The sequence below is a fragment of the Schistocerca piceifrons genome, chromosome 4 (genome assembly GCF_021461385.2).
Source record: "Schistocerca piceifrons isolate TAMUIC-IGC-003096 chromosome 4, iqSchPice1.1, whole genome shotgun sequence".
In the NCBI taxonomy this organism is placed as follows: Eukaryota; Metazoa; Arthropoda; class Insecta; order Orthoptera; family Acrididae; genus Schistocerca; species Schistocerca piceifrons.
Genome location: NC_060141.1, coordinates 518,848,318 through 518,863,416, shown reverse-complemented (window position 1 = coordinate 518,863,416; position 15,099 = coordinate 518,848,318). Strand labels below are relative to the sequence as shown.

The 15,099-nt window shown below is 42.2% G+C and overlaps 1 protein-coding gene and 1 non-coding gene across 3 annotated transcripts in view; one reads left to right on the top strand and one right to left on the bottom strand.

Annotated features, from left to right (window-relative positions):
• The window catches only part of LOC124794680 (uncharacterized protein ZK1073.1), a 611,492-nt gene that overhangs the window by 431,479 nt on the left and 164,914 nt on the right, over positions 1 to 15,099 (bottom strand). The window lies entirely within an intron of this gene.
• Positions 10,047 to 10,128, top strand: Trnas-cga. Its single transcript has one exon. It is a non-coding gene; the product is annotated as a tRNA-Ser (tRNA).

Below are 15,099 nucleotides of genomic sequence, written 5' to 3'. Positions count from 1 at the left end.
TTCCTATTAGCCGGAAAGACACCATCGTTTACCTTCGTTCTGGGAGTGTCATAACTAATGGCGCAAACGCACACAGCTACAAGTACCAGATAATAAAAGAAAAAAGTCTCGGTAAAAATGAGCTCTATAGTGTATTCCTTAACAGCTACGAACATTTCTTCATATTCTCTACTACAAAATAATTCAACTGAGAGCTCTCTGCTTTCCATATTTCGAGAGGTGCTAGTATGGGCCCAACAGGAAGAAAATGTCCAGTAAACGTGGGCTCTCGAGTGCACACCTTAAGGAGTATGAGCACTTGTTCATCTTCGCCACTGCAAAACACATCTCTTCTACTGAACAAGTGCTCATAGTTCGTCGAAAGCAAAGAGCTTGCGATAAGAAGAGGTTTGTTCGAAGATGGAGGAGCGCTCATAGTTCTTAAGGTATGCGTTTCAAAGCCTATGTTTACTGAGACTTTTTTGTTCCTATATCGTGTATTTTCAACTGTACGTGTTTATGTCATTAATTATGATACACTGTATACACTGATGAGCCAAAACATTATGACCAGTGCCCATCTCGACGGTGGATGCCACCAGGTGGCCCTGCGGGCACGTGACGCGTAACAAAAGTACGTAAGCTGAGCAGACATGATCGGGGGGATAACCTCAGCTAAGATATGGGCTGCAAATAGGGAAATCCATTGAGGTTAGAGGCTTTGACAAAGGGCAGATTATTGTTAAGCAGTGCCTTTGAACGACTATCTCGAAAACAGTGAAACTGGTCAAATGTTCACGTGCTTCAGTCGTGAGCATCTACGGAAAGGGGTAAGACATTGAAACTACCACTAGGTGCTAACTGGTTGGACGTCGACGATTCTTCACAAAACGAGTGGTTCGGAGGCTTGTCTGATAGATGGTGATCTGTAGCCTCTCTACCGAGACAGCACAATGCTGGGGCAAGCACAAGTGTTTCGGAGCACACCCGCTCATCGTACACAGTTGAACATGGAACTCCACAGCAGACCACCCCTCCATGTTCACATGTTGATCCAACGGCAGCGTCCATTACGATTGCAGTGGGCACAGGAACGTCGGGATTCGAATGAATCACATTTTTGCTACACTAGGTCGATGGTCGTCTCCACAAACGCCGTCATCGAGATGAACGGTGGCCCGAAACGTGCAGCGCGCCACGGACGCGGGCTCGTGGGAACACTATTAAGACATTCTCCTGCGCTCGCAATGGGACCTGTAGTAGTAATCTAAGACACGCTGACAGCTGCGAACGACCTGCATCCTTTCATGCCTGATGTCTTCCCCGACGCTGATGTCATCTTTCGCCAGTGTAACTGTCCGTGTCTCGGAGCCAGAATCGTGTCACAATGGTTCGAGGAGAACACCGATCAGACATCGAGTCGGTAGGCGAGTTTTCCGAAACCTTGATCAATGTGTCACGAATAACTGTTGCAATAACACTGTTTCTAAGGTCGGATAGATGAGCTGGTATCAGAGGCACATACACATGATCGCGTCAGATCGTGTGTGAACGTGGAGGTCAAGCATAAAATCCTTTTGGAATTATACCACACCACACGAACGTTATCGGCCTGATCAAAGAGGATACGAATGGTTCGTCAGTTGTGGAGTTTGTAGGTCTCAAGACGAAAATGTACGCATACTGTGGATGCAGGTGTCACTCAGGATTACAAGAGGTTGGCGCGGCTCCGCAAATGGCGCGCAAAGTAGTCTTTCTATGGGAGGCTATAAGGTATTTACTGCACTGTGGCTGGGAGTAGGCTGTCACATCATGAGAAAAACAGTTCATCTGGGGATGCAACTGGCAGCCTCTCGTACTCACACTACACTATGCTTTGAGTGACAGGGTACGTCGCTGTGTATGTATTTATTTATTTATTTGTAAACAGTTGATATTGTGCAAAATTGTAGGATGAACCACATGACCATAGTTGTGTGTGTGTATGCATGACTGACTGCACACTATGTGTGCATTTAAATACTGTTAATATTTATGTGTGTATGTGTGTGCGTTTGGAGGGGGTGGGAGTGGGTGGGGGTGGTTCTCCTCCACATGATGCTGCTAGTTCCCATTTCCTACGTATATTGTTTATGTACCATATACGACATTTTTCTTCTCGGAGGCGGAGCTTTTATCAGCCATTCTTATTTCCGATGGCCAATAAAGTGATTTGGCCCAGGCATGAGTGGCTTGGGCAGCAGCCTAGGGTTACGCTGTAGTGCTAACAGACAGCTGGTGGAACTGTCAGGCAAATAAACACACTTGGAAAGATTTTTAAGAATATTAATATGATCTTTTGCTCCCAATAAAACTAGTCGTTTGGTGATTGTCACCCTATTATTCTGACACTCAAATATTGGAAGATATCGAGGTCGTTCCACTGAAGCAGTTGGGTGATTCAGAGAAGACCAGTGTAATGTTTAGAAATATTAGTCGGATCAGACGCTAAAGTTGTGAAATTTACGGTTTAAGAGAAGTGGCGATTTAACCTTGATTCATCAATTAAAGCAAGGATGGTGGCGTTTTTTTTTTTTTTTTTTTTTTTTTTTTTTTTTTTTTTTTACTTTCTGAGAAGTATGGCTGTAATGATTGACCTGGATCCGCCAATCAAATATTTCCTTCGGCGAAGGTGGCTTTATTACGTGTTAAACAGAACTTTCATACATCCCAGCCTCCTAGATCACGCAGGCGATGGCAGAGAGAAGAGGATAAGGAAGATAAAAATTGAGAGTGAATTTAGCTCAGGTGCTGCTGGAGAAGGACTTCCCACAACACATAGTAATAATCATGCAAATGCGCACTAAGACAAAAGAAAAGACGCAACACGAAGGACTTATCCATGGGACGGAAGTCAGTAGATGTGATCTATACGTACAGACAAACATACGTTTACAATTTTAGAAAAAAAGTGGATGATTTATTCAAGAGAAACAACTTCAGAAATTGAGCAAATCAATAACGCGTTCGTTCACATTTAGCCCTTATGCAGTCAGTTATTTTTCTTGGCATTCATTGATAGAGCTGTCGTCCTGAGGTAAATCGTGCCAAATTCTTTCAATGGGCGCGTTAGATCGTCAAAATCCCGAGCTTGTTGGAGGCCCTGCCCCTAGTGCTCCAAAGGTTCTCAGTTGGGAAGAGATCTGACGACCTTACTGGCTAAGGTAGGTTTTGGGAAGCACGAAGACAAGCAGAAGATCTCTTGCCGTGTGCAGGCGAGCATTATCTTGCTAAAATGTAATGCCAGGATGTCTAGCCATGAAAGGCAACGAAAAGGGTCGTAGAATGTCGTCGACGTACCGCTGTGCTGTAAGGATGCCGCGAATGACAACCAAAGGGTTCCTGCTATGAAAAGAAATGGCGCCACAGACTATCACTCGTGGTTGTTGGGCCGTATGGCGGGTGACAGGTTGGTATCCCACCATTGTCCGGGGCATCTCCAGACACGGAATTTCATGGACTAGAGTAGAATTGTAGTCAGTGATCACCCTCGCTTCGAAATGAGCCCTGATCACCAGTGGAAGACGTGTCTGGGGGCACCCCAGACAGCAGTCAGATACCAACATACTGTACCTGTCGCCGGTCATACAGTCCGACAATCAGGAGTGCCATATCTTCTCGTAGCAGGACCCCTTTGGTTGTCTGCACCATCCTCACCACACAGTTGTACGTCGACGGTATTGTACCCCTCGTTTTTGTCACTTGTCATGGCCAGCCATCCTGGGCTTACATTTCAGCAAGATAATACCTACCTGCACACGGCGACAGGTTCTACTGCTTGTATGCGTGCTTGCCAAACCCTATCTTGACCAGCAGGGTCGCCGGGTCTCTCCCCAACTGAGAATGTTTGGAGCATTAGGGGCAGGGCCCTCCAACCATCTCGGGATTTTGACGATCCAGCGCGCCAATTGGACAGAATTTTGCACGATACTGCTAAGGATGACATCCAACAACTCTATCAATCAATGCCAACTCGAATAACTGCTTACATAAGGGATAGATGTGGACCAACGCTTTATTTACTTGCTCAATTTGTGAAGCTCACTATCTTGAACACAACATCCTACTTTTTGTTTGTCTATACACGTACATCACATTTACCGATTCCGTCCCATTCGGATAATTTCTTTGTGATGCAGTTTTCTTCTTCTTTTTTTTTTTGGTGTATGTACAAGCTAATGCTTATTATAATTTGAGTTGGAAACACTCTCTGTCGTCATTCAAGGTGTCAGACAAAGCTAGCATCTACACTATTTAATATTTGTTAATAGCTTCATTGTAAAATTGCAGAAGAACTTACCTGTGACATTTAAAAATTAACGTTACCACTTTAGGTTCAGTTTTTTTTTTTCGGGAGGTTAAGCTATTTAGCTCAGTCAGGTGGTTTTTCGCGCCAATGTATCAGAAAAATTTAAATATCCGTACTGCCAAGACAAACTGTTGTGTACATAGTTCCGCCAGTCGCGGTGGCCGTGCGGTTCTGGCGCTGCAGTCCGGAACCGCGGGACTGCTACGGTCGCGGTTCGAATCCTGCCTCGGGCATGGGTGTGTGTGATGTCCTTAGGTTAGTTAGGTTTAAGTAGTTCTAAGTTCTAGGGGACTTATGACCTAAGATGTTGAGTTCCATAGTGCTCAGAGCCATTTTTTTGTACATACACTCCTGGAGATGGAAAAAAGAACACATTGACACCGGTGTGTCAGACCCACCATACTTGCTCCGGACACTGCGAAGGGGCTGTACAAGCAATGATCACACGCACGGCACAGCGGACACACCAGGAACCGCGGTGTTGGCCGTCGAATGGCGCTAGCTGCGCAGCATTTGTGCACCGCCGCCGTCAGTGTCAGCCAGTTTGCCGTGGCATACGGAGCTCCATCGCAGTCTTTAACACTGGTAGCATGCCGCGACAGCGTGGACGTGAACCGTATGTGCAGTTGACGGACTTTGAGCGAGGGCGTATAGTGGGCATACGGGAGGCCGGGTGGACGTACCGCCGAATTGCTCAACACGTGGGGCGTGAGGTCTCCACAGTACATCGATGTTGTCGCCAGTGGTCGGCGGAAGGTGCACGTGCCCGTCGACCTGGGACCGGACCGCAGCGACGCACGGATGCACGCCAAGACCGTAGGATCCTACGCAGTGCCGTAGGGGACCGCACCGCCACTTCCCAGCAAATTAGGGACACTGCTGCTCCTGGGGTATCGGCGAGGACCATTCGCAACCGTCTCCATGAAGCTGGGCTACGGTCCCGCACACTGTTAGGCCGTCTTCCGCTCACGCCCCAACATCGTGCAGCCCGCCTCCAGTGGTGTCGCGACAGGCGTGAATGGAGGGACGAATGGAGACGTGTCGTCTTCAGCGATGAGAGTCGCTTCTGCCTTGGTGCCAATGATGGTCGTATGCGTGTTTGGCGCCGTGCAGGTGAGCGCCACAATCAGGACTGCATACGACCGAGGCACACAGGGCCAACACCCGGCATCATGGTGTGGGGAGCGATCTCCTACACTGGCCGTACACCACTGGTGATCGTCGAGGGGACACTGAATAGTGCACGGTACATCCAAACCGTCATCGAACCCATCGTTCTACCATTCCTAGACCGGCAAGGGAACTTGCTGTTCCAACAGGACAATGCACGTCCGCATGTATCCCGTGCCACCCAACGTGCTCTAGAAGGTGTAAGTCAACTACCCTGGCCAGCAAGATCTCCGGATCTGTCCCCCATTGAGCATGTTTGGGACTGGATGAAGCGTCGTCTCACGCGGTCTGCACGTCCAGCACGAACGCTGGTCCAACTGAGGCGCCAGGTGGAAATGGCATGGCAAGCCGTTCCACAGGACTACATCCAGCATCTCTACGATCGTCTCCATGGGAGAATAGCAGCCTGCATTGCTGCGAAAGGTGGATATACACTGTACTAGTGCCGACATTGTGCATGCTCTGTTGCCTGTGTCTATGTGCCTGTGGTTCTGTCAGTGTGATCATGTGATGTATCTGACCCCAGGAATGTGTCAATAAAGTTTCCCCTTCCTGGGACAATGAATTCACGGTGTTCTTATTTCAATTTCCAGGAGTGTAGTTCCGCGTAGTCGGCGCGTACACAACTTTCCCACTGGAGCGCGCCCCGCTAAGCACAACAGCGCAAGCGCAGCGCTATGGGACTTAACATCTGTGGTCATCAGCCCCTAGAACTTAGAACTACTTAAACCTAACTAACCTAAGGGCATCACATACATCCATGCCCGAGGCAGGATTCGAACCTGCGACCGTAGCGGTCACGCGGTTCCAAACTGAAGCGCCTAGAACCGCACAAATTAGGATATATAGGCCTTGAGTCGGCATATACTTCATTCGAAACTTTCATTTTTTCCACAGATACCTGCACCTTTGCACATAAACAGATCTCTTCGAGAGGAAAGAAAAACATTTGGATCTCTGTACTGAGTATTGCTGGTATTCAGAATTGACACAGCAGTCAAGGCGAGCAGTGAAGAAGAAATACTGTCTCTAATGTTAGTATCTGAGGCTCTTCGCTTTGCAATTGTTTATGCAGTTGATTGGAAATCGGTAAGTATAGAATGTTATAAGAGCATTTCAGTTTTTTAAGAATGGTATCAGATATAAGTAACCGATCTTGTGATGCGGTATACGTGAAGAAAATAAAAAGAGTATCTTATTGCTCTGACACACGAGAAATTACCGCCTGAAGGGACAATGACATTGTTTCGCTTGGATGTAGCAATTTGTACTGTTTGACGCCCACAAAATCTTGAAACTCCTGTAATGCAGCTATGTGCGCGCTAGTATGGAAGTAACTGAATATATCTCGTACTAGATCTTCAGGGGCTTTTAGCAGTTTTGTATAGTCAAGGAGGAGTACAGACTGAAAGAATTGCATATGCATTTCATTATGAACAAATGAGGGATATTTCTCTTCAAAATGGCAGAAAGGAGGTTAGGTTTGCCCATCATGAGACTAGTTCCGTCGGCATCGAAGTCTATAAGTTTTCCTTATATGGTATGTTGTACAAGCTAAAGCATTCAATCAAACTATTGTAAGGAGTAACAGCATTGCCCTCAGTTACTACAATAGGATCTAAAAGTGCTTTCCCTATCGTTCCACGTCCTAGGTCTTGATTCAGCAACAGTTACTGAAAACTTATTTTTGCAAAGCAAATTACATACCCTGTCTTCACTTTCACCACCTGTAATATGTTTCACAATAGCAGTGGCCTTCGCTCTATTAGAGTAATTTTTTGGCGATTTCTGAACATACTTACTTCAGCGATGTTTGTAAATATTTCCTAACGTTGAGGTACGCTGCGTTCAGCACAGAGCCTATTTCCGTCTCCTTAACGTTGTGCTTACATCTGAGTCCTGGAATGAAAATCATGTCAAAATTTTCTCTCCTATCAGTCTTCCAGCACTTTGCACATGCTTCTGAGTTTCTACATGTCTGTCAAGAGTAGTTTTCTTGACCGAAGACATTTTTATTTCACATTCACGCACCTTACAATAAGCAAAATTATCGCCCTTTTTACTTTGTTGTAGCCAACACTTAAATTTAACAATTTCCCTACTTTTGTAGTTTTGGGTGTACTTCACTTCTTTCCTAGCTCCGGGTGCAGCAGTCATTTCCGCGTTTAATTTACACGAAAACCAGCTGTTTCAAACCTTTGCACATCAACTGTAGTGCTATAAATACACTACGCACAACTGTAGTTAGTCACGAGTGATGACGGTGGAGTTTAGGCTTGTTCTGCGCAGCTGCGTCATGTATGCTTCGACAGCCAATGAGCTTTCAGAATGTTCTGAGTACTCTGCTGTGAATGCCGTAGCTAATGCGAGCATTAAACGTGATCGTAGCGAGTTGTTTAGTTGCGAGCTGTCACTGCTCATTGTGGTGGTAAGTGATAAACTGTACAAAAGTAAGCGAGAGACATAATTTGCAGGATATGCGCTGCCTTCTAGCGGAAAGCACGAGCATGCACGTACCGCAACTGACGCTTGGAATTGTCGAAACGCGAGAAACTCCATTGTTCATGGATCGGGCTGTATCAGCGAACTGATGCTAGGAGTATGCACCGCGGTAACAAATTACACTTTTAACATTTCCAAACCTTTAACTCATATTATTCCATCAACTCAAAGACAGTGACACCAAGTGACACATCTTACCATTGCCATCACTCTACAATTCTGTGACATCATAGCTTTGCAAACACGTCTCTTTCTTACCCACGTTTTCGCATAACTTAAGCCATGGGAGCAGCTTAATTTTTTTGGTATGAATAACGAAGAGGCTGCTGCAGACTTATTTTGACAACGTTATAGGGCAGTAAATGATATTTATTATCAGTTTAGACTGTTATGAGTCGTTTTACTATACCATCAGAAATAATTTTTATCCCGAAGAAACATTTATTTCACTTTCACACGCTTTACAATAATCTCGCTGTCAGGCACATGGTGGTTTATCGTTGCCCAACACATGTTATAGAGATTGAGGTTTTAAACAACGTCCATACGACGAATAAACTTACAGCAACTTGATTCAGTACTTGGAACTGATAAAAGTGGTGTGAGGAATTCACAGAAGGGATTTCCAGAATGTAATTAGTATCTCAAGGAATAAGTAGTTAATCAACTGGTGCATCAACATTCGCGACAATAAAAATTACTTTTAGGGAATAGACACAAATGTGACAAAATAGAGGATTTGCTCTTCAGCAGTAGAGCAGTAGATTTTTCAAAAGGCAGTAAAGTAGCGTAATTCTGTTTTCAAACACAGAGGTTACAGCGTCATTATTTTATCTTTCTACGTTCGTTAAAGGTCAAATTCAAACAGTTTTACCTTCCACACGCGCCAAGGAAGACGTGCTGCATCAAGATTCGTGGTTGCAAATGTGGTGGCAACGTGCCTGCATGGGATCTGATAGAGATTAATTCTGACAATTCAATTCACTCCACCTAATAAACGCTAGAAGTTTTGACGTCGGCATTATACATAAAATCATTTCTCTAACGTAAATGTGAAGAAATATTCTGTGAAATGACATACTTGCAATGAAACCTGTTGAATAATTTTTCATCGAAAGATAAAGGGAAACTCATTAAGTACGTGATACTTCGAAGCGATACAGCAGCTTCTGGCCAGTGAACTCACAAGATTTAGATGACATCGTGTAATTAAAATGAATCCATAATTTTGTGACCATGACGGTCTCCGGAGAAACATTTATTGACAGAATTAGGCTTGCAAATTCTCTGAAGAGCATAGAGTGCTTCACCACGTAAGTAAATTATTTAATATGTCTGTGCCGACTTCTTTTTCCATTACTCAATAGTTCTTACTACCGCAATAGATGCAGTGGATACCTTGATTATTTTACAGAGGGCAATAGCCGCGACTGAATGCTAACGTATAAAGAAACAAAATGTACTCAATTCCGACATTTTTGAATGATTTCTCCCACATCGGAACAGGGAAGACAGACTAACGTTATTCAGTGTTACAGATAAGAAAAACGCCTCAGCATGTAACAGCATTTTTCACAGGAAAACCATGTCTAGGGAAGCAAAAGATCGTTATTTTATAAGATGCTGTCAAATTGTTTTTAAAAATTTTGCAATATGCTAATAACATCAAATTATTTCTCGCCACATAAGGTGTAAAGCTGCTATCTGATACGCAGTTTTACTGGCAGGAACTTAATACAAACTAATCAACAATTTGCACGAAAAATTTCTTCTCTTAAAACCAAATGCTAAGACAGAGCTCGTCCCACAAGAAATCTCGCGCCAGATGAGCACGATTTCACGACTTGTAGTACCACCTAGCGGCAAGAGATTGAACTAACGCAGGCAGCTTCGCAACGTGGCGACGGTGAGAGAACCGTCTCCTTCCCAAAACATACTTAACATTATTTCTCGTTCTCATAATGATTTATGAGACTAAATACATCAAGGTATGTCAATAACATTAAAATATGGTTATATGTACCGTGTAGGTCCAACAAGCTTTGGCGCTGCGGTGTCCGAGTGGTTAAGGAGTTGGACTCGAAATCCAATGGGCTTTGCCCGCACAGGTTCGAATCCTGTCCGCAGCGAAAATTTTTAAATGTGCTTTTACTTTTAAACACGTAGTTCTCTCTTCAGATACGACGTACAGAAGTCAGTCGCAAGCATATTATTTTTCCTGAGACTTCGCTAATCTTTTTCGGTATAGTTATTAAATCTCAATGTCATGGATGATATTGCTTCAGAAAAAAAGAGTATGGGGGGAGTAATTGTAAAATTCAGTAATGTTTGTGTGCTTTTGTGGGAATCTGCAAAACGTCTGTTTACGGTTCCAAGTTGTTCAACGGAACGCGTACAAGCTGCTGATAGTATTGAAAATGCAATCATGGAAACATCCGCGCTATTCAGGGTCACATCCTGAAATTTCCTCCGCAGACTGCCATCGTGTAACCTTTTACATTCGCGGGCAAAAGAATACCTGGTCTTTAATCACATTTAACATGAAACTTTTGAGAAAAAAATAATCCGCCGATGAAACATATTCAGTGGAATTTACCCGCGATGGATACTGAGAAACAGTTTCATAGAGAATGATTACAATGAGTAATGTGTTTATAACACATAGTCGTCACAGATAACAAACAACTCAATCAATGACGAGGTATTTTTATTATTGCTTGATTTGCAAACGCATCTGATTTCTATGTTTTACAACAGCTTACGTGAATTGGTGGGCCAATTACTGTCTACCCCGCCTAATCAGGAAATTACTCATGGGCAATGTTAAGAATGGTTCGTAAAAATCTGTGGTAAACAAACACCACTTTGTCTATCTGGCTTGCGGTACAGGTGTAAAAGTCACATCGCCATTCTGTTGTTGTTTGGTACAGCTATTCTTAATATATATTAATGACTTGCCATTCTATATTTACGAAGATGCAAAGCTGGTACTTTTTGCCGATGATACAAGTATAGATATCACACCCAACAGACAAGAATTAACTGGTGTAATTGTAAACGACGTTTTTCAAAAAATCATTAAGTGGTTCTCTGCAAATGGGCTCTCATTAAACTTTCACAAAACACAGTACATACAGTTCCACACAGTAAATGGAATGACACCATTAATAAATATAGACTTCGATCAGAAATCGTTAGCTAAGGTAGAATATTCAAAATTTCTAGGTGTATGCATTGATGAGGGGTTGAACTGGAAAAAACACACTGAAGATCTGCTGAAAGTTTGAGTTCAGCTACTTATGCTGTTAGGGTCATTTCAAATTTTGGCGATATACATCTCAGTAAATTAGCTTACCACGCGTGTTTTCATTCTCTGCTTTCGTATGGCATCATATTCTGGGGTAACTCATCATTCAGTAAAAGGGTGTCCATTGCACAAAATCGTGTAATCAGAATAATTGCTGGAGCTCATCCAAGATCATCCTGCAGACACTCATTTAAAGAGCTAGAGATCTTCACTGTAGCCTCACAATATATATTTATATATATATATATATATATATATATATATATATATATATATTCACTTATGAAATTTGTTATTAACAATCCGAACGAATTCAAAGTAAATGCAGTGTACAGGGCTACAACACTAGGAGAAAGGATGATCTTCACTACTCAAGATTAATTCTAACTTTGGCTCAGTAAGGGGTAAATTATGCTGCCACAAAAGTCTTTGGTCACTTACCTAATAGCATCAAAAGTCTGACAGATAGCCATATAGCATTTAAAACGAAATTAAAAGAATTTCTTAATGGCAACTCCTTCTACTCATTAGATGAATTTTTGGATATGGCAAGTGGGTAATTTCCTCAACCCCCACAAAAAAATATTAAGTGTCATGTAATATTTTGTGTAATGTAATAGCTTGTATAGACACCTTTTATTAACCTGACACGTTCCACATTATTACGAAGTGTCGTATTCATGATCTATTAAACAAGTACTAATCTAATCTAAGCTCTAGAAGTCCTATCGCTATTCTATTGTTGTTTAGGAAAATTCTCTATCCACAATTACGGAATGACGGATTTGTGTATAACGGCATGCTATTTTTTGAGCTACTTATTGATAGATACGAGGAAGCTGTATTAGTTCTAGATTTTAACACAACTTGTTGACTGAGTAAAAGGAATCTTCTATTTTGTGAAAAAATTCGAATAGCTAGAATGAACATATTGCATAATAAGATGTGTATATTAAACGTATTGTCTTTAAGAGCACTTACAGGCATTACCAAGAATGGACATGAACAGAGTTACTGCACATCTCAATGTCCTTTCGTCCATTTCTGCTACATTCTTCATTCCGCCAGCAACGTAAGGAAGATTTTTAGGACATACCTGCAACAAAAGACCAAAGAACTCTTTTAGTTATTTTGGTAAGCTGTACTGCTTGCTTGGAATACACCATCAAGACATATTTACTGTTATAATTAGTATGGTTGTTACTCTATGGCAGGACTTCCTAGATAGTGAGTGAAAGCGCCTCAATATCAAAGATTCTATAAAAAAGAGAATATAAATCAGAAATGCTTACGGTGATGCCTATTAACTTTGAGATTACGTGACACGCCCAATATGATAAGTATTGTAGCTGTTGAAGCGGAGCCCTTGCACGGTAATCATGTAGTGGTGAAACGATCGTATGGCATCATTGGCCGGGAGACCCCCTCTCGCGTTGATCGGTCGCATCGCGCAAATCTTTCTATTTGACGTCACTTCGGGAATCAGCGCGTCGACGAAGATGAGATGTAACGATGGGGACAGCACAAACAACCAATCCCCGCCGGGAAACGAACTTTTAACGTATATAAACTTTTATTTACAAATTTAAAAGTTACATTCGTACATAACAATGAGATCTTTCGCACTTCAAAAAGTATGTTTAACTTTTTATATGGTTTCATACAGATCTTCTGTTATCAAAGTCTTTCATTTGGTGCCATTTGGTTGTTTTTCACTCAAATTGAGTTTGTTAATCACGCTAGTAGAGTTTATTACATTATCTGAACTTCTTTGTGAAAAACATAGCTGCTATAGTGAGTATCAAAATTCCACTTATGCTGTTCTTCTTTAAAAAACTCATGTTTTATGATCTAAATCTAGTGATTATAGTACCTTCCTAAAGATCTCTCAGCTTCACAAATCAATAATAAGCGCAATTCCATTGTTGAAAAATAGGCGCTTTCAAGCCCAGTTGGTCATTATGACCTACAGCATACCAGATACATAAGAATTGTCGATGCAACAGTTGACTGGTTTCGTTCATTACCCGAGGTACAATAAAATTTATCAGTGGTGGAACAGTTTGCTCAGGTTGTATTTATAATAAAAAATGTCTGAGAATGTACGAACCAGTTTAGTAGTGACAAAGCAAGTGAAGCTGAGGAGACAACACATGAAGAAACTGACTTGATTCTAGCTCTGAATTGTCTCCTAGTAAAGCTGAAGAGCTAGATACGGGTAACAATTCTTATTATTATCGGAAAGGAAATTCTTTCGAGCGGCCATCGCAGCCTCCACCGCGCAATGTAAATATTGCTCTTAGCTATGAAAAGAGAACAGTTATGCCAAATTTGCAAATCCTTGTAGAAAAGAATCAGCATTTGTAGGACGTTACACCGCTATTTTGTTGAAGCAGACAAGGAGCACTTAACAAAAGAACTGCTTCAAGTCTTTTGCAGTCAACCGTCATCAATCAAACATTTTGAAGGACAAACAGGTTTTGAAAATATTTCTACTCTTGCAAAGATCGTGTTAACGCTTCCGCATTAGATCGTAGAAAAAGAAAGAGTTAGAGTTTCTTCTACGTTGTATGCCACAAAAAAAGAAGAAAAAAACGGAATAAAATGGGATCTGTGTTGTCAAATGTTTACTGTTTCTCCACGATCTGTACATTAGTGGAGTGCGTTGTTGTTGTTGTTGTGGTCTTCAGTCCTGAGACTGGTTTGATGCAGCTCTCCATGCTACTCTATCCTGTGCAAGCTTCTTCATCTCCCAGTGCCTACTGCAACCTACATCCTTCAGAATCTGCTTGGTGTATTTATCACGCTGCCCTCCAATACTAAATTGGTGATCCCTTGATGCCTCAGAACATGTCCTACCAACCGATCCCTTCTTCTAGTCAAGTTGTGGCACACACTTCTCTTCTCCCCAATCCTATTCAACACCTCCTCATTAGTTATGTGATCTACCCATCTAATCTTCAGCATTCTTCTGTAGCACCACATTTCGAAAGCTTCTATTCTCTTCTTGTCCAAACTATTTATCGTCCATGTTTCACTTCCATACATGGCTACACTCCATACAATACTTTCAGAAACGACTTCCTGTCACTTAAATCTATACTCGATGTTAACAAATTTCTCTTCTTCAGAAACGCTTTCCTTGCCATTGCCAGTCTACATTTTATATCCTCTCTACTTCGACCATCATCAGTTATTTTGCTCCCCAAATAGCAAAACTCCTTTACCACTTTAAGTGTCTCATTTCCTAATCTAATACCCTCAGCATCACCCGACTTGATTCGACTACATTCCATTATCCTCGTTTTGCTTTTGTTGATGTTCATCTTGTATCCTCCTTTCAAGACACTATCCATTCCATTCAACTGCTCTTCCAAGTCCTTTGCTGTCTCTGACAGAATTACAATGTCATCGGCGAACCTCAAAGTTTTTATTTCTTCTCCATGGATTTTAATACCTACTCCGAATTTTTCTTTTGTTTCCTTCACTGCTTGCTCAATATACAGATTGAATAACATTGGGGAGAGGCAACAACCCTGTCTCACTCCCTTCCCAACGCAATTGGACTCTAAACTGGTTGTGTGAAAATAAGAGTCTACAAACAGCAGCTGTTGTGTTCTTATTTACCTCACGTAACGAGACTAATAGGCTACCACAAAGATACACTGATACTTCTGTACTTTATTTCAGTCACTCAAGTGTTCAGTAAGAATCACGATCTGCATGAGTTATTTGAACTGCGAGACATCTTGAGAATCTTCGCAGTGGCATTGGTTTCAGTACTTATCCTGCA